The sequence below is a fragment of the Podarcis raffonei genome, chromosome 3, assembly GCF_027172205.1.
Source record: "Podarcis raffonei isolate rPodRaf1 chromosome 3, rPodRaf1.pri, whole genome shotgun sequence".
In the NCBI taxonomy this organism is placed as follows: Eukaryota; Metazoa; Chordata; class Lepidosauria; order Squamata; family Lacertidae; genus Podarcis; species Podarcis raffonei.
The window spans coordinates 86169950-86190627 of record NC_070604.1 but is presented as its reverse complement, the minus strand read 5'-3'; the positions used below and the strand labels follow the sequence as shown (position 1 = coordinate 86190627).

Below are 20678 nucleotides of genomic sequence, written 5' to 3'. Positions count from 1 at the left end.
CTAAGGATCATCAAGTCCAACCCCCTGCAATGCAGGAATATGCAGATCAAACCTGCAACCTTGGCATTATCAGCATCACACTCTAACCAAGTGAGCTATCCAGGTGTTAGACCACCTAGTCGGAGTAATCTGGAGACTACATGGTAACAGTGATGTGGTCAAAGCCACCAGTGGGTGTAGTCATTCTCTCTCCCCCCTTTTAATTTTTTTATTTCTGCTACCCCCTTTTCCCACCCCCTCTTTCTTTGCATTCAGTAGACGGGGGGGGGGGGAGGAACAAATTGTTCTTGCCAGGCCTGAACAGATCACTTGTAGAAAGGTACATAACTAGGAGTGGTTTCAGGTTGCCAATCTATGCATCATGAACAAGATGAGTCAACCTTTCATTCCTGAAACCTATAAAGCAAGCGAGTGCCTGGCGTGCTCTGGTACAGGGGGTCACAAAGAGACCTTCACCACCTCTATGTACATAAGAGCCATAGCAGCCTCGCTGGATCCGACCAAAGGACATTCTAGTCCAGCATTCTATATTATAACAAGGATCAGGCAGATGCCTCTAGGAAGCCTAAAAGCAGGACATGAAGGTTCATCTCTCCTCCACTTCATCTCTAGCATCTGAATCTCAAGAGACAGACTGCTTCTGAGCATGGGTGCTCCTTTTAACTATCATGCCCAATAGCCATTGAAAATGTGTTTTCATCATAATTAATATTCACCCATGTTGAAAAGAGTTATGGACTCAGAAGCATGGCCAGAATTCTATTGAATATTCCAAAAGACGTTGATCACCCTTTGAAATATTCTTGTGCTTATTGCTTTCTGACAGCTGGCTCCTCCTCTTCTGAGTTCCCTTTATTTTTAAAGCTACCCCTCCAGATGCATAGCTGGGAAAAAAGGTCAAAGCTGTAACATTTTCATAGTTCAAAGGCTCAAGACTGAAAACAAACTTGCAGCGCATCTCATCAAATCATATAACTATAACCCTGAATATATAAACCTGACAAATCTGCAGAGTGTTTGAAGCAGGGCTTTTTTCAGCTGGAACTCGCTGGAACTCAGTTCCAGCACCTCTCAGGTGGGCGCCATTGCCATACTGAGAGAATGAGGGAGGTGTTCATGGTGAGTTCCAGCATCTCTTTTTCTAGAACGATAGCACTGGTTTGAAGGCAGGTTGTTGTTTTTAAATGATCTGAAACATTATTGATCTGAAACATTTGAGAATCTATAAATAATATTTGGCTCCATTTCAGGGGCTTCTTATCTGCTTTAGTGCTAGATTGAGACTTCGAAATGCTCCTAATTCTGGAGCTTGCATGTGCCCCAAGGACTGTCTGCAATTGTTCTATGGTGCAATGGGAACATCCAGCACTAGGCAAGTATACCCTGGAGTATATCATTTGTTCTGTCCAATCAGTTGTAAATGCACAGCCACTACTTTTCTCTAATTGCAGCGAGCACGACTTGCCAAGAGGCACCAAGTAGGTTCCCAGGGTCCAAGGCAGCTAGAAACAAACCAAACCAAACTGGAAATGTGCCTGTCTTCCAGCTAGGAGGACACCTTTTCCCAACCTGGTGTCCTGCAGATATTTTTGAGTACAACTCCCATCAGCCCCAGCCAACAGTGAGGAATGTAGTAGAACGCTTAAGCTTAGTTAACATTGCTAAGTCCAATCTCAAATCAAATGTGCACCACACATTTCCTCAATCCAGGACCTATCAGTGATGAACGTACACTGCAAACATGGCCTAATATTAAAAACCACCCACTCGAGCTATTTAGCCCCAAAAACATAGCAGCATCCCAACAGCGTTGCTGGAAACGAAACACACTTTATTATGAAACATGCACTGTCATATCACAGGAGTCTTGTCTTTGCTTCCACAAATTAATTCCTTATTGGCTTGGATGAGGCCTGCTCACAGGGATTCAAGCTGGCAGAGGAATGATAAACAAAGGGCCACGCAGGGTATTGATTGACATGTGGAGCACACAGGGAATCACCGCAAGGCTGAGGCTTCACTTGCTTAATAGGAGGCCCAAAAGATCTGGGAAGGGAGCCATGCAACGCATTAAAAGAAATACAGAGGCGGGGTGGAAAAAAAAGCAGGGAGATGCTGCAGCAGCAGTGGATGGATTAAGAGACAAAAAGCAGAAGGCCAGGCCTGAGCCCTGGGAAAGCGAGTGGGCGTAAACTCTGCAAGCAAGGATTCTTAATGAGACAGCTACTGGGAGGAACTGGGAAACCAAGGTACCTGAGAATAACCTGGAGAAGGCAATGGGGGTGGGGAGAGAAAGCAAGTGGACAGCAGAAGAGCCAGGAATCTGCAACATTCTCCACTGAAGGAGGAACTTACAATGAAAAAGACTGAGGAGCTTTCAGGACCATATTACAGTGGTACCTCAGGTTAAGTACTTAATTCGTTCCGGAGGTCCGTACTTAACCTGAAACTTTTCTTAACCTGAAGCACCACTTTAGCTAATGGGGCCTCCTGTTGCCGCCGCGCCGCCGGAGCACAATTTCTGTTCTCATCCTGAAGCAAAGTTCTTAACCCGAGGTACTATTTCTGGGTTAGTGGAGCCTGTAACCTGAAGTGTATGTAACCTGAAGCATATGTAACCTGAGGTACCACTGTATACTGCTTAGGAGGCACTTGCTAAACCATATTTTGCAGCCCTAACATGCGACAATGCAAAACAATTACTACAGGCAGTGGATTTTGGCGAGCCTTAAAAGGTAAAGGTACCCCTGCCCGTACGGGCCAGTCGTGTCCGACTCTAGGGTTGTGCGCCCATCTCACTTAAGAGGCCGAGGGCCAGCGCTGTCCGGAGACACTTCCGGGTCACGTGGCCAGCGTGACAAAGCTGCTCTGGCGAGCCAGCACCAGCGCAGCACACGGAAACACCGTTTACCTTCCCACTTTAAAGCGGAACCTATTTATCTACTTGCACTTAGGGGTGCTTTCGAACTGCTAGGTGGGCAGGAGCTGGGACCGAAAGACGGGAGCTCACCCCGCCGTGGGGATTTGAACCGCCGACCATACGATCGGCAAGTCCTAGGCACTGAGGTTTTACCCACAGCGCCACCCGCGAGCCTTATGGTGGCTAAATGGGGATCCAGGCAGATTTGCCCAATGAGACGCAACCCACAGGGAAGTTCTCCTGCGCAAGCCTCAATGACATAAATGACATAAATGTGTGGTAAGCTGCAAGAACAAAGATTAGTTCCTTAGGCGAAGTTCTCCTATTAGTGTAGCAATAATATTAAGACTTAGAAATTGAATTGTTCAAATAGCTCCACACATATTATCTTACGTACAACAGCTCTGTAAGGTAGACTGAAATTATCCCTGTACAGTGGTACCTCGGGTTAAGAACTTATGGTAATTCGTTCTGGAGGTCTGTTCTTAACCTGAAAATGTTCTTAACCTGAGGTACCAGTTTAGCTAATGGGGCCTCCTGCTGCCGCCGCGCTGCATGATTTCTGTTCTCATCCAGAAGTAAAGTTCTTAACCCGAGGTACTATTTCTGTGTTAGCGGAGTCTGTAACCTGAAGTGTCTGTAACCCGAGGTACCACTGTAGTGCAGTTGTGGAATGGAGGGTCAGCAACAGTGACTTCCCTAAGGCCACCTAGCGAGTTCTTATCCAGCACAATATTTGCACAGGACCTCCCGAGGAAGCATATCCATTGAGGTAGAACTGTTTCTAATAATAACAACACATTTCTGTTCTTCTTTATATATTAATAGAATACAAAATGCTAATATTATTTTTCTCTGCATGGAGCTTGATTTCCCTGCCTCTCAGTTACACATCTCTTGAAGTCTAGAAGTCAAAAGCTCAAAAGCTTGAGTGCTCAACAGCTGACTGTAGAGCTCCATACCCTGTTTGCTCACTGCCATGAAAACTTTCTAGCTCGCACGTTCAGGTGGTCGGTTTTGATAAGCCACTCCTTACCCAGTACTTTCTGGCCGGGAAGTCAGTACTGATAGATATCCCTGATCGGAAGCATGCTTTGAAATGCACTAATAAACACATATAGAGAGTCAATGGCAGAAGAGATGCCTCATCAGATGGATGCAGTTAGACCCATAAATTTGTGTGTCCTTCTTGCACAACTGCTGAAGAGCAAGAAGATCCCAAAGCAGAGGTACTGCTGCCCCAATTATCTTCTGCTACAGTTTTTTGCCACGAAACACTGTTAAATCCAGGTGCCTCAGCTCCTGGGGGCACCATAGCAGCTTAGGAAAGGAAAGGAAAATGCTGTCTTCATCTCTGCTGCACTGTCTGCAGTGCTACCCTTGATAGAGCCAGTGTGGTGCTGCAACTTCCAGCCCAGCAGGGACCAGGTGAGAGAAGGAGCCAACAAGGTCCCATCTAACCAAGCTCCTCAATACAAGCAACTCATGGTCAGATTCCTTTCTTGCATCTTTGTTGAACCACCAGAATGCATCCAGTCTGCATACCTCTCGAAGGTGGGGAAGAGATAGGGAGATGTTGAAGGCAGATTGGAGAAAGGCTGCTGCAAGTGAGAGGTGCGGCTGCCAACTAATGCATGAAGGTTAGCTGTAGAGAAGCCCATGTTGCTTTTGTCAAATGGGAACCGGTTTGCCTTTGCATGTAGTGCATTTTTACTTCTGTGTTAGGCTTCATTCTCTATCACATTTAGTACTAAGCTACTGGAGTAGGTCAAGGGTGGCGCTGTGGGTTAAACCACAGAGCCTAAGACTTGCTGATCAGAAGGTCGGCGGTTCGAATCCCCGCGACGAGGTGAGCTCCCGTTGCTCGGTCCCTGCTCCTGCCAACCTAGCAGTTCGAAAGCACGTCAAAGTGCACGTAGATAAATAGGTACCACTCCGGCGGGAAGGTAAATGGCGTTTCCATGCGCTGCTCTGGTTCACCAGAAGCGGCTTTGTCATGCTGGCCACATGACCTGGAAGCTGTACGCTGGCTCCCTCGGCCAATAAAGCGAGATGAGCGCCGCAACCCCAGAGTAGGTCACGACTGGACCTAATGGTCCAGTCCTTACTGGAGTAGGTCAACATTTTGGTATTATTGGAGTGTATTTGTATTAATAGTTATTACATTCAATCATTCTGGACTGCTTTTCAACCCTCCTCAAGGCCCACCTTTTGAACATCTTTGGTGCCTGGGTCCCCACCACCACTAAGTCAGTCAGGCCTCTCTCCCCAGAAACACCCCCCCCCAAGGCTATTCTTCCACCTCAGACATTTCACTATTGCTGTTGAAAAGACAGAGGCATATGCAGGATGGTGGAAGTGCTATGTGGTCAAGGCATCCCTTGTGACTGCTCAGGTAGAAGGCTGCCACCTCTGCCCCAAATCCAGGCTCCTGGGGGAGAGAGGTGAAAGGAGAGTGATAATGAAGGTGTGGGTGGGAAAGTGAGGAACAGAATAACCTTTTAGCAGTGAGATAAATTAAACTGGGTAGCCTGTGACAGTAGTCAGTTCATAAGGAACTTCCCATTGTCTCACAGCTGTGATTCTTCAAAAGAGTCTCTTTCTAATCCACTGTCATCCAGTCCCGATAGACTATGAAACAGTGTTATCCAAGCTGTCACTTTCACTTAATCATTTGTTTCGTATTAGAATTAAACTGATCTCTCCCTTTTTTCTCTCTGAACCACTCCTCTCCCGTATCCTGGAAATAGGGGTGTGAAGACGGACTCCCTCATGTCTACATCACAGATTTCCCAATACAGGGGGATCTTTCACTGAAGAGTCCCCTACTTGCAGTTATTTTCAGATGTTAGACAGGAGCTTTGAAAGAAGAGGAATAAACAAGAAACAATGGCTTTATATTACAGGTAGTTCTTTATGCTCAATGACTAGAGATGAGCAGGCCCCACAATCTGAATAAAAACTCCTTAGTCTGCATTGGACAGGTCATGCTTGGATTAGAATGTAAACACATGGAGTAGATTACATGTCCACGAACCCTTCTAAGCAAGGGCCGTGCCTTAGAGAGACACGATACAGAAAAAAGATGGCTGTACCCCAAAGATACATGGGGGCATCCATCTTTTTCTTTGTACATTTATCCAGGAAAAGGTGGCAGATCCTAATGTACTACAGTTTCCAGAGACTTTTCAGTAGGAGGTTTCTGAAAGCACTGTGCTTTCTTCTTGCTCTAACTAGCTAGAAAGGTTTTTTAAACAGAAAGAGAGGGAGCCAGAAAAGCACTTAAGACTACCCTGTAAGAACTTCTTAATTTTATAAAACTTTTTAAAGGATTTTTGCCTAAACGAGCAGCATGGATATTTGCTGTAACATTCTACTTATGAATGGGAGACATGAGGCAGATTGACAAAGTGAGTGAAGGGAACTTTTTTAGCAGTCTCCTTTTTGGGATTTATTTTATGGATCGTCCCTCCCCCTAGCAAGACAACAAACCTAAATTCTCCAGTTGTTTTAGACTTGCTCTGAAAGGCAAAGAGGGAATCTTGTACATGTGGCAATGATTTTCCAACACACAAAGTGGTCCAGCCTTGCCCTCTGCTGAGCTTAACTGCTGATGGCTTGTGCCCTACCTATATTGATAAAGTTACAGGAGGAGGAGGAGGACAGAGACCTATTTTGAGCTGTTTGCATCTCTTATTTCAGGGCAGCGGCCTTGGTTTCTTGCCCATTTCCAGTCTCAACTATAAGTGACCATTAAACCCTAAAATGGCTTGGGTCAATGGCAGAAGAGGACTGTCTTCTGCCAAATTATCCCACATCCTCCTTATGACTTGTTAGAGAGAGTTCCCTCTGCATCTCAATTATGGCTGAGGCGCCATTGGTTGGGATACAAGACAGGGCCTTCTCTGCAGCTGCACCTGGATTATGGAACGCTCTACCTCAGAAAGTTGGTTTGCCCCCTCTCTCTTGGTCTTCTACCACGAGTCAAATACATTTTTTGCTCAAGCTGGTCTGCACTGATCCCTCCTTAGTTGCTTTCATCTACCAGCTGTTTCTCCTTTACTACTTTTGGGGGTTTTTTAATTAAAAAAATGTGCACGATTTTGTAACGTTTGCATGTTTTAAGCCACCCTGAGCACTACAATTGCAGTGGCAGGACAGAGCAGGGCACAAATGAATTGGGCGAATAAATAAACGGCAGCTGGAGGCAGCGCCTGAGATTTCACCAGGGACTGCACATACAACTTGGGTGAAGCCAATTTCTCTTCTACTTTTGTGCCTTGTGTGCAGATACACTTGCAGGGCTGTCTGGGAAGAGCAGCTCAGGGAGGTCTGTGCAGCGTCATTTGCATTCTGCACAGCAGGGGTTGACACCAGGCAGGCAGTGGACTTGACTGTGCAAGGCTGGTTGACAAAGAGTCGCTTGTTGAGCGAGAAGACAGTTTTGCCATTGGACTGAACTCCCATTGTGGCAGAGTGCAGCATGGGCACGCCATAATATAGCAGCAGAGTCTTTGATTTGTGAAGAAGGAGAGACGACTGGACCAGTCCAATATACAGCCTATTTAGGAAGAAATGAGCACTAACAAACATGTGCAACACTGCAGCGTCTTTTCTAGGCCACATTCTCATAGCAGACCCCGGGACAGTGAAATGTGACAAGCATTTTCCATTCTTACTAAAGCTAGGAATACATAGCAGATTTCTGTGAATCTTTTTAAATAATTACTCGAGCTAGAACATATATTTCCTGCTGTTCTGTAGCAGCAGTTTTTCATATAATTGCCCTTTGGCCCAAACTTCCTTCGGTTGTGTGCTTCATGGCACATTCTTCTGTTTTCATTCTTTCTCTCTTTCTCCTTTTCTCTCGCTTCTATTGATCTTTGTCCTAAGTAAGCCATAAAAACCCTTTGCAAAATTACTGCAGCCCACAAAAACAGGTTTAACACTGTCTACTTTTTAATGCCCCTTTCCTTCAATGTAAAGCATTAGATGCATTTTCTGACTCGCTTTGTGGTAGAGGCTATTTCTTAAAACGTTTTTTAAGCTAGTGCCTCAAATGCATAACATGTTATCAGCTCAACTATGCTAGCTTTTGGCTGTTGGGTTGTCCTGGGATTTCAGTTGCCAGGGCATCTGTAAAGGTAGATGCTTCTAAGATAGATGAACCTGAACCTGAAGCGATGTTAATGTACATTTGTAGAAGGGCACAGCAAATCATAATTTCAGGATAAAAATCTGAACTGTACTTCCACATAGCGCTCTGCAATCATTATCTACCCAGTTAAGAACCCATGGCTATTTATTTCAGGCATGTATGTATAATAATAATAATAATAATAATAATAATAATAATAATAATTTATTATTTGTACCCCGCCCATCTGACTGGGTTTCCCCAGCCACTCTGGGCAGCTTCCACAAAAACAAAAAATGTCACATATTGAAAACTTCCCTGAACAGGGCTGCCTTAAGATGTCTTCTGAATGTCAGGTAGTTGTTTATCGCTTTGACATCTGATGGGAGGGCGTTCCACAGGGCGGGTGCCACTACCAAAAAGGCCCTCTACTTGGTTCCCTGTAGCTTTGCTTCTTGTCATAAGGGAACTGCCAGAAGGCCCTCGGCGCTGGACCTCAGTGTCCAGGCAGAATGCTGGGGGTGGAGACGCTTCTGTATGTAACAGAAGTGACTGGTTTTTGAAAAGACATTTATGCTTTTGAACAAGCAGGTCTCCCACATCAGCTGGGGTACCTTCTGTATGCAAGCCCTTCCTATATCCACACATTTTGTCAATATGCTGGAGAGAAATAATTAGGTTTAATAGCACTCATATATGGACTAAAACTAAACTGGTACAGCAATAAGCATGCCTCATTAACTAAAATGGGAAGGGCCATAGCTCAATGGTAGAGCATCTGCTTTGCATGCAGAAGGTCCCAGGTTCAATGCCCGGCATCTCCAGGTAGGGCTGAAATCCTGGACACCTGCTGCCAGTTACTGTAGACAATGCTGAGTACAATAGACCAATGACTTGACCCCAGGGTGGATAAAAATCAATGATTTTCTTTTTAAAGTATCAAAAATGGATTAAAAAAAAAATTAAATCAGATTTTTAAAATAAAACACTTTTAGAGGAAAAATCTTTCGAAATATAGTTTTCTATTTAAGTTACATTATAGTCCAAAGGCTATTCATCAGGAAATAAAGATTTGTTTTAAGTTTTTCATGTGTGCTAAAACTCAGTCTAAGTTGTTGTTGTTTTTTTAAAATTGTTAAACCACATCAGTTAACAAACATGGATCCATATGCTATAATGCTATTGTTTTAGTTAAATAAATTGTTATTAAGGAAATTATTATTTTTCTCCTTCCAGTAAAGTACAGCAGAAAAGTTGTCCAAATATAAACAGTTACCTTATTAAACCTCACAATAATTTCATAATTATCTGTCTATGTACCAGTATTTCTAATGGTATAACCAAATCAGTAATTTTTGATATAACTGTAAAAACTACTCTGAAAATTTATTATTCCAAAAATGAAACCTTCATCTGGTTGTAAATATTAAGATTATACCAGCAAGAATGAATCTTTCTGCCAAAAAAAAAAAAAAGATTTAAATCAAGTCTTACTGACTAGTGATTTAAATTGTGATTTAAATCAATTTGATTTAAATCAAATCCAGCCTGTTTGACTCAGTGTAAGGCAGCTTCATGTGTTCCTATGTGTCTTCACATAGGCCTTAAGTACATTAACATGTGAAGTGGGAGACTGTTCCGATAAGCATGAACTGCATTGTAAGATTCAGCACATGTATGAGGAAAGCAGTGTGAGAAGGTCTAATGAATCGTACTGTAGGAAGACATTTCTTTCTCTTTCTTTCTTTCTTTCTTTCTTTCTTTCTTTCTCTGAATTTATTTCTGTGAAAGGAATTATGCCACGTACAAGTTCCTAGTCCCAGCAGAAGACGACGATAACAATGCAAATATTATTAAATGTTACAAGAGACACCGTTATACAATTACATGCTTGCTGCTGGATGCTAATGATCAAGGGAACTGGGGAGTAGGAGATCTATCCCCATAGTCGTAAGGTGACACTTAATTTAGTAATTGGTATGTACACACGTACAGAGATGCAGTTAGGACAGGAATTGGGAGTCGAGAGCAGAAAAGCAACACACAGGCAAGTGAGGCTTCAACTGCAGTGGGTGTCAAAAGCAATAAACAAAGAAACAAACCTGGCAGCTGGCAGCCAAGCCTCTTAAAGGAACGCCTGACCCCAGGAGAGACAAGCTGGTGGCTGGACTAATGTCTGATAATGGAACTTTATACACGCTCTGTAGTGTAAACAGGAAGGAGGGCTCCCTGGAGCTTCCCAAAGTTCGACGTAGCTGGGGCTGATGGGAGTTGTAATCTAAAACATCAGCAGGGCACCAGGTCAGCGAAGGTTGTTTTAGAATTATGGGTTAGTGGAATATGGGAATACTGTACTACTTAAAAAGCAAGCCTGCGATGACAGGGTGTAGGTGGTCTCTGTGTGCTGGACTAGAGTTCAGGGCCTCTCTGTGCCCCAGCAGCTTTAGTTGGAAGGAAGTGTCTCTGTGGTCGCTTGCTATAGCTAATAGAATCTGACACCCTCGTCTACATCATTATCTTTCGGAGAGAAAGTCTATTTGCTCAGCAGAGGAAACAACAGGATGTAAGTGCTGATGAGTGACAGGAGATATAAGGAAATAACCTTTTGAGTCAAAAGCCAGCATTGAAGCAAGCAAGCAACATCCTGGAATGGCAACAGAGAGGTGTTGTACATCAACAGGTAAAAATAAACATGGTGCAGGGCATCCGGCATGTCTGTCAGGCTACAGCTGTGACAAAAGAACACACGCCTCTGGCACTGGTAAGAATATGCCAACAACAACAAACGCACAGCCTAAACTGGTACAGAGTAAAAGAGCATCATACCTGATCAAAGCAGAAAATATCACCAGAGCCTGGGGCAATCCCAGAATCCCATGTGGAAAAATTAGCTCCTAGTTATAAGGTCTGCGGCAGCACATTTATTGTTCATTTTTATATTCCACCTTTCCTCCCACAGGAGCCCAGGCTGCTAACAAGATGCATAAAATGCAAATTTAGCAAATTAACAGTTAAAATATCAGAGATATAGACAAAGAGATGTTTGTTGGCAGGGTGGCTGGTTACAGAGTTGCCTCATCTAGAAGCAGAAGCAGCTTAGTTGCTGCAAGGCTACTCTGCCATCACCTATTACCCTCAAGTCTCATTAGTGACCAGCAGGAAGACTTGGGCCTCTTAGATTGCAATCCTATATGCTTACCTAATAGTAATCCTCACTGAACTCGGTGGGACTTGTTTCCAGGTAGATATGCATAGAATTGCAGCAGAGAGAGTTCACCCCAGTTAGCACACTATTCTGACTAGTCTGATCTCTAGGCTTCCAGTCTCATCAAAAGGAGAGAAGTCAGGAAATGGTCACACTTAACAGGAAAGGAATCATTTTCTAATGACATGAAACAGATAATATCTTAGCCTTCAAGGATGATCAGCCTATCAGTATGCAGTAATTTACAACAGCATTAATGGAAGGTGGGATGAAGGTTACATAAGCAAAATGTCACGGAAAGGTATTAAAAGTATCATTTCGCTGCAGAATATTGCACATGTGTCTGTAAGCTTAAAGGTAAAAATTGGAAACCAGAAAATTGCCTGTCTGACATTTAATGACCTCCATTCCGTTTCTTGGATTATCTAGAGTCTCCTCTCCTAAGTCTCTGGACCCTATGAATTGTATTGCATGTTTACGTTTCTGGTCCATCCTATGCCAGGATTTCTAGTCCATCTTGGTTAGGTTCCAGGACAGCAGCATACTCTAAAATACACACATATAACTGATAACCTGAAAAACATCAGCTAAATGTAAATCCCAACTAGACATCTTCCCCTTTTCAACAGCTGCTTAATATCAGGCCAAAGGTTTAGTGTCACCAGTTCCATGCTATGAACTCTCTTCTAACAGAGATTCAGCAGTCAACTTCCAGAGATCTCTTGAAGACTCTCTTATACCAATGAGCCTACTCAGTTAAATTTCCTTTTTTTAGAGAAACCGATTAATCCAGTCATTATTTTGTATTCTTTTAAAAATAGTTAATGCTGTGCACCACTTTGATATTTTATGTGAGTGGGCAGTATAGACATACTTTTATAAAAAGATATATTTAAAATGACATTTCCATCATGCAACAAGCTATTCCAATTCTTCCAGATTTATCAGATTTGTGAAAATCTCCAAGGAAAGGCAGTTGTTGGGGCAAGTATCCAGAAAACTTCTGTTTGAGCTCTCTGTGCAAATTTGGTGTACAAAATGCAAAGTATGATCACCTTGGTGTCAATTGCAGAGAACAGGTCCCCCCCCCCCGTTCTTGCATAGAGATCATTGATTCACCATATGAGAATGCCATTTCTTATCCAGGATTCAAGCTGTGAATCTTTCACATCAAACAGCCAATATAGACATTTCCCCTTCCTTTGCTTGTGGCTTTTAGAAAAAATTATAGACAGTTTAATTATAAAACTCTCTAAGTGGTGTACACAATATAATTATAAACAAATCATTGCTAAAATCCACAAAACTGTTAAAATAGTAGGTATACATGATAGTTAATAAAACACAGATAAAGCCAGTAAAGCATTATAACCTAACATAAATGTCTAAAAAATGTCTGGGTAGAGTTGCTGAAATATAAAGTTTTCAGCAAGTGTGTAAAGCAATATAGAAAGGCTCCTGACTGATGTCAATAGGCAGGAGTGCCTATGCATTAGTGCTGCCACACTACAAGATCAGCTCCTTGTAAATGTGAAACCTTCATCATATGGCACTTATAAAAATGAAAGTTCTGCATAACAAAGTGGTTAAATAGCTATGCATAGGCCAAATTGATCCCCTGAGTAACCTGTTCTCAAGCCATTAAGGGCTTTATATACTGACAGGAAAACTTTGAACATAGCTCAATAACAATTCAGAAGTCAGCGCAACTCTTTGAGCACAGGCACAGTAGATTACTCAAGGGAATAATCTCATAACTGTTGACTCAAGTTAGTTGAGTTCTCAACCAGCAAGCATATGATCAGGCCTGTGGGAGGAATCTAAAGTATTACTGGACTGTTGAACACAGTGATACGCTTTGGATTTTTGTCCCACCTTTGACCCTTCCCCACCTTGGAAGTTCCATCCATTTTAAAACACTTTGCAATGTGCTATTTGTTTGGGCAGGGGGAGGGGGTGCTTGGAACCCACCCTGCATGTATTAACTCATGACAAGTTGGGCTTCACCCAGAGTTGGATACTCACTGCATAGGATCTACTGGAAAACTAATATGCAGGCATTCTTCTGTGAGAGAGTTCAGCTTTCTACTGGCTGTCAAGGCTGAGTCACTAGAGTTCATTGCTTCTGGGTGAAAGCGGATTCCAGAAAAGTAAAAATGACTAGATCCTTCACACATACCCTCTTCCTCACCCTTACTTCCCCCAGCTGACTCTTTCAAATACTGAACGCTCCATAATTTATTCTGACTGACTGAGCATAGACATATGTCAATCGTTCTCAGGAAACCTACCTTTAAACTCTGATTTCCCTTTGGCAAACAGTAAGGACACAAGTGATTCTTTCAATATATTTGGGCAGGCGGTTTCAGCCCACACCAGTGTACACCTTTCTCAAGTTCACTCCCAGTACGCCTTCTGTGCTAGAGGATTGTGCTAGTAGCACAGGATAAAATGTGTTTAAAACTTGTACTCCTATGAAATGCTTCCTCAGGACTGATAGCATAGCAGTAAGCCATTGTCCCTTGATTCAGACAATGTCTTAATTTTTTAAAATCCAATCAGCCCTTGGGTTAAAAAAAAAGGAAGAAAAATGTGTATTTTAAGATCAAATGCCATCAGAATGCACACACTAAGTGAAGCATTATCTAAACACATCTTTTATCATAAATATATATATACCGTATTTAAATGCAACTTTTAATCCAGATTTTAAATAAAATAAAATGCAGATTAATACAGAAACAGGATGCAACAGTCTTGTGAATGAGCATGTGAAATTAGCATGGGCTGTAAATAGATTGTCCATCTCTATTTCACCCCTGACCAGTCAGTCAAGGAGCTCACTGAATAGGCTTGGAGAAGTCATGTGTTTTTCGCTGACAAAATGAGGTAACCTAATGACGTCCCATGCTTTGCTCCTTGGAGAAAGAGCAGGATAAAAGTGTGAAAAAATATTATATATCCTTGCTCACCAGGAAATCATTTCCCCCCTTTTTACAATTCTACGATGCGGAAACACACTAGCCACAAATTGATAAAGGGTGCATACAATCTCCAACAGAGGTGCTACCTGGTTTACTTGACCTGTTTAATGGTATCATTAATGTTACACTGCTTAATGTAGTGCATAATGCCATGATTAGCAATGGATGGCATGTTCCATGAAACTGCACAGGATTCAGACAAGTGACAGACCTATAGCTGTTTTAACTTAGGCCATCACTGTTTTCTTATGTAGTGGAAACAGGAAGCAGCAGACAGAGCTTAACTGGCACAGGCAGTGGGAATATTGGCTAGCTTGTTTGAGAAGCACTAGGTTAAATAGGACGGAGCTCTTAAAGAGAAAATCCAGACCTCCACAAAGTAAGCTGTAGGCTATATTAAGACTGACCACACTCTGAGATGGAAAAATACACCGGTCCAAGTCAAAGGGAGGAACTCATTGCAGTGGGCCAGGTTTGTTTACAGTCTATTCCTGTCACTCTAATCTTGCCACAGCCCTAGGAATAAGCAGAAGGGGTGGAATTTCACACCTGGCAGGCTGCCTTCGTTTATCCCAGCACCTTGCAAGAGTATGCAAATGCTCCAGCCAACTTCTAGGGAGCAGGTTCCACCAATGAGCATGCAGAAGAATGGAATCCAGACTCAGGCTACTAGAGGTCAAGGGACCAGATTCTTCCTTAAGAGCTGCCATGAAGCAGAGTCATTTATCATGGCCTTTGAAGGGTACAGCAGGCAGTAATGAGTTTAAACTGCAAGAAGGATTAATTGATTGTCAAGAAATTCTTCCTGGAGGGGGGGAGGTTGAGTAATGGAGCAAACTATACTTAAAAAACAACACCCTTCTAAACCAGGACTGTAAACCACTGTATAATGTTTACTTACGGGCATAGATCTTATATAGGTTTTTTTTAATGATCTTTATTGGTTTTACAAATTTTTACAAATTTCACCATCATAATTCATAGCTTATTTCTTTTTACCTTAATGCTTTAACTCTAATGAGTTTGTACTTCCCTCCCTCCTTCTTCTGGTTTCTCTATAGTTTCTTTATCTTTATGCATTTGTCCTGTTTATATTCTATGTATACTTAATACTATGAAGTAATACTGTTCAAAATTTTGTTAATGTACATCCTTCAATTGTTGTAATATATTTGTTCAATAATCTTAAGTCCAAACCAAATGATTTTTAATAAACCTTATGAGCTCTATTGCAGTCCTACGAGTGTCTTTATTTGTGTATAGTTCTTTTCTATGTATGTTGTAAATTTCTGATCTTATATAGTTTTAACATCTGCCACTATCACTATTTTACAATTTAAGGTAATAATAATAATAATAATAATAATAATAATAATAATAATAATAATTTATTTATTTATACCCTGCCCATCAGGCTGGGTTTCCCCAGCCACTCTGCGTGGCTCCCAACAGAATATTAAAAACACGATAAAACATCAAACATTAAAAACTTCCCTAAACAAGGCTGCCTTCAGATGTCTCATAAAATTCAGATAGTTGTTTATTTCCTTGACATCTAATGGGAGGGCGTTCCACAGGGCAGGTGCCACTACTGAGAAGGCCCTCAGTTTTAAACTGGTGATTTATTGTAATTGATTATTGATTTAATGTGATAATTGGATGATTTGTAATTGTTAGTGGCTCTGGAATCTTTAGGGTTGAAGAGTAGGGTATAAGAGATACATAAATTAATGAATAAATATGTTTGTTCTTTCACATAATTGGAGGGCATTCAAAGACACAGGGGGTAGTTTAAAAATAAATCATTTTCACAAGTAATTTGATCTCTGAAATTCATTGCCAGAGGAAATGGGGATGACAAATGGCATAGCTGGATGTTTAAAAATAAATTTGGAAAGCTTGTCCACCTGAGAAGGTAGCCCATCTCGGAGAAGGAAAACTCTGATCCTAAACCTCCACTGCCTTGCAGGATATTTTTGAGAGAAGAAAATGCTTAGGAGTAAACCCTACACAAATCTGGAGTGTAGTCCCTAAGATGGTTGGATCCCTTGTACTCCTCCTTCTGGCAACTCCTGCAGTCAAGCTGATGCCAAATGTATTGCTCTGCTGCACAGGACATCTATACACACTGCCCAGGCTTCAGCCCCAGGGAGGTCACTTTAGTGTTGCTAACACAGCAGTTTGACTTCACCTAGGACGGGGTAGGAAACCTAAGGCCCATGGGCCATAAGAGGCCCACGGGGGCCGTTTAACCGGCCATGAGCCGCCCCTGAACCAAGCCGCCCATTTGCCAAGTCCCCATGCGCTGCGCTAAACTGGTGTGGGGACTTACTTCCACAGAGCCAGAAATTGCGTCTGCACAGGTGCAGATGCCAGAAATCACAGGCGCACATGCTCATGCGCACACGCAATCCAGCCCACAGAGGGATCTCCACTGGAGCTGAACCGACCCAGGCAAGGTAAACCTTGCCGACCCCTGACCTAGGAGGTGCACTCCATTATATGGATGCCATCAACTTTGTAAACTCCTCTCTCTCTCTCTCTCTCTCTCTCTCTCTCTCTCTCTCTCTTTGTGTGTGTGTGAGTGAGTGAGTGAAAAAAAAGAGAGAGAGAGCTCTCCTGTTTTATCAGTGTTATAAAAGCCAGAGGAAATCTAGAAGAGTTTTTAAAATTCATCTGTGGAATTACTTATTAGCTCAGTTTCTTTTCCAGTATCACTTTTCTCATGTGAGCCAGCTGCCCAGTTTTGAATATTTGAGAAAGAAGGATATGCCCATGATGAAGATAGGATATAAACTTCTGCATGGCATAACAAATAGTGAAAAACCATGGCAAAAACTCTTCTGTGTGGTCTGTGAAAGACGTGTCATAACTACATATAGCATTTTTTATTATTTTTGTAATTCACAATCCCATACCTATAACCTGCTTCTTGATGGTGCAGGGTAAAACAACCACCCACCCACTTTTAAATCCCAACTCCTTCATCACCCCTCCTTTGAGGTCTAGCTACATAGTGTACAGCCATGGGAAAAAGGAAGTACACCCTTTTTGAATTCTGTGATTTTACATATCAGGACGTAATAGCAATCATTTGTTCCTACCTTGTCACCTTTTCTGCTTCGAATAGCATTCTCCTACTCATGCAAATACATAGCAATAATTATTACAGTGTCTTGCTGGTGAGAAAGTGAAACAGATCATATTTTGCATAGGCCTTCAGTTATTTGAACCAAGAAAACAACAAGGGAGGGAGAGGGAATTGGCATTCTGGAGAATGAGAACCCCCTGCCCCTCCTTTTTCTGGCAGAAAGCACCAATAAATTCTACATGAAAACACTGACATCCTCCCTGCCCAGGTGATAAGATTCAGTTCAATAGCTTGTGCTAGAACAAGAGGAAGCAAATCATTCAGCGTGAAGGAACACTTGGAAAAGTGTGAATTGTGCCAGACTGTTGCACCAAAGGTGCATGTTTTAAATCAGGAGGTGGGCTGGGGTTTGGGAGAAAAGCATCACTTGCTGGCATACAGGAGGGAAAATGGCTTGCTTAATTTATGCTGCATACTTACTCCCTTGCTCCAGGGAGTTTGTCCCCTGTCTCTGCAGACCTGCCATAGCCTTACCCACTCCATACTTGACATCACCATACTGCCTTAGGCGGATAGGGCTTCTTGGAACAGAAATCATTACGTAAAGGGCTGCCTAAATTGGAGTCACATGTTTGGATAAAAACAGGCATGCCAGCGAAGGCCACAATCCTAGCCCCATTTACTTGGGGGTAACCCCACTGAATTCAAAAGGGCTTGTTTTTGAGAGGATTGCACTGCGCATTATCCAACTGCAAGCTGGATTGGGGCCACATCTTTATGAGGTCTGCACATATATGCTGCATAACATGCAAACTAATCCAGGAGATGCAGAGTTAATTCCCCTTAACCCCACTGCAATGCCATTTGTATAATTTCCCATGAAAGATTCAAACCGACAGTTCTCAGGACCGCTCATCTGCTATGACCATTAATTAAGATGTATTATCATTACAATCTTTAAAAGCCCAATAGGGGAAAGACATTCTCTCACAAATGTTCTTCTGGGGGGGTGGGTTGTAGGATTAATTGACACGCATAAACTAGCATAATTTCACAAGTGGAGACTTTGCATACCACTATTTAAATGCAAGGCGACCTTGCCTATTGTACATTACTCCCTGAATTTGTGGCCTTAAACACAGAAGATGATAAATAAAAACAAACCGTTACTCATTGGTTACTTACATGCAGTGATGTGCCAGCAATTCTCTTTTCAATTTCTTCCGCAGCAAGGTACTATTTTTTCAGGTAGCAAAATGCCCAAGGCCAGTTCTAATCATTGCTATGCATCAATATCTCGATTTTGCCAGAGATTAAGCAAAAATCCCCAGGAGGCAAAAGTGTGCATGAGTATCAGGTTGCAGAAATGGCAAAACAAGCAATGCATGCACAGAACTTTGTTGTCTTTTGAGTCCAACTGCATACAGATACACGATGTGCTTCTAATTCAAGGCCACAAATTATCCCGTTCCGAGAGAGGGATTTCAGCTTTCAGCTAACATGACCCCAAAAAACCTTCACAAAAATATACCAACACATTCACACGCTTACCCTGCAGTGCAGACATGTCCAAACCAAAGGCATAAAAATAAAAATATCTGATTTAGGTAATTTATTTATAATGGCTCCTTGACAGCTAATTGCAATGGGATTACATCAATTTTATTGAACTGTCTTTGAGAGTGTTTGCATTTAAGACCACTGTGATAAAAAGTAGCAATTTATATAGTGTTTTAGAATATTTAAAGCCTATCACATATAGTGCAGTGTTACTATCATATTGCTACAATCATATTGCTATAATCATTACAACCCCCCTGTAATATAGGCTGATAATTATTCCCATGTTGCAAATGGTGGTTATGTGGGGAGGAGGAAAGAGAAAAGCGGCTGATTTACTATTTATTTCATAAAATTTATATACCATTTAATTATAGGGAGGACTCAAAGTGGGTTACAAAAAAGATAAAACAATAAAATTAGCACTATAAAATCTACAACCATAATTTAAAACCTACAGGAAGTTAACTCTACCATAGGATAGACTAAAACAAATTAAAACTCATAAAAACTTCCCAACTTTTATTTTATGATTAAAATCCGGATAGGCTCGTCTAAACAGGAATATCTTTAGCAGGGGCCAAAAAGAATACAGTGAAGGCTCCTGCCTGATATCAATAGGCAGGTAGTTCCAAAGTGTCTGTGCTGCCACACTAAATGATCCAAGTTCTTACAGATGCGGTGTGTTCCTACTGATGCCTAACACCAGTGTAAGGGCCTTTTCAGTGGTGGCCTTGGGGCTCTCAATTTTGTTTTCTTTCATCCTACAAAAGACCACCATACACCAGTCTTTTAGAAAGATTCTGAAGCTAGGCCCTATCCTAGTGAAATGGTTACTGATTTGGAGTGTCTTGAACGGGCAGCTTGTAAAATTATTATTATTGCCAAAAACAATCAGAGATGGGGAACGGTGCTTGCGGGGTTTTCTGTCTTTTGTGCAAGAAATAATTTGACTGACCTTAGGTGCTATGCATCTCAACTTGGCTCTGTCTGAAGCAGCAAAATGTCCTGGGCTGACCATGCAGACAGCCTACAAATGAGGCATGCTCAGTGATATGGATGAATTGGGAAAGTGGATTTTATATTCTGGGCTGGGTGGGTGCTTTATTGTTTCCTGGTTATTAAGCTTTTAATGCTGGTGCACTTGTGGAAATATTTCGTATTTTGGAAGTATATATATACATATATATGAAGACAGAAGTGCCTGGCGTGCTCTGGTCCATGGGGTCACAAAGAGTCAGACACGACTAAATGACTAAACAACAACAACAACATTATATATATATATATATATATATATATATATATATATATATATATATATATATATATATATATTGGGGGAGCTTTGCTCAGAAAAGCAGGCTATAACTATTTTAAATAAATACATAAATTAGTAATTTCATGGCAGAAGCAAGATTTGAACCAGGGATCTTTTCGCTTAGAGCCCCAGCCTCTTAGCTACTAGGCTACATCACCTGCCCATTACAGGCATAATTGCACTCTTCTTTTTGCAGAGCAGATCCTTGCTCATTGAACAAAGATTTAATGGGTTCCAAGTAGCTACTTGAGAAAAATGTGGAATAGATGATAGACAAAAGCCCAGCTGCTCAGAATATATGGGAAATTGCCTTGAGACATGAAATCAGCCGACAGAATCTCCGTGCCTTTGTAGAGGATTGGTATGTAGTGCAAATGTCATGTCATGTTTGTTTCTCATCTCATGAGCATCACCCAGAAGAAGCGACCAACAGCATTGTCCCACAAAAGATAAAGCTGAG

At 41.9% G+C, this 20678-nt stretch overlaps 1 protein-coding gene across 4 annotated transcripts in view; it reads right to left on the bottom strand.

Moving 5' to 3' along the window:
* TMEM63B (transmembrane protein 63B) overlaps window positions 1–20678 on the bottom strand; it is a 74836-nt gene that overhangs the window by 35419 nt on the left and 18739 nt on the right. The window lies entirely within an intron of this gene.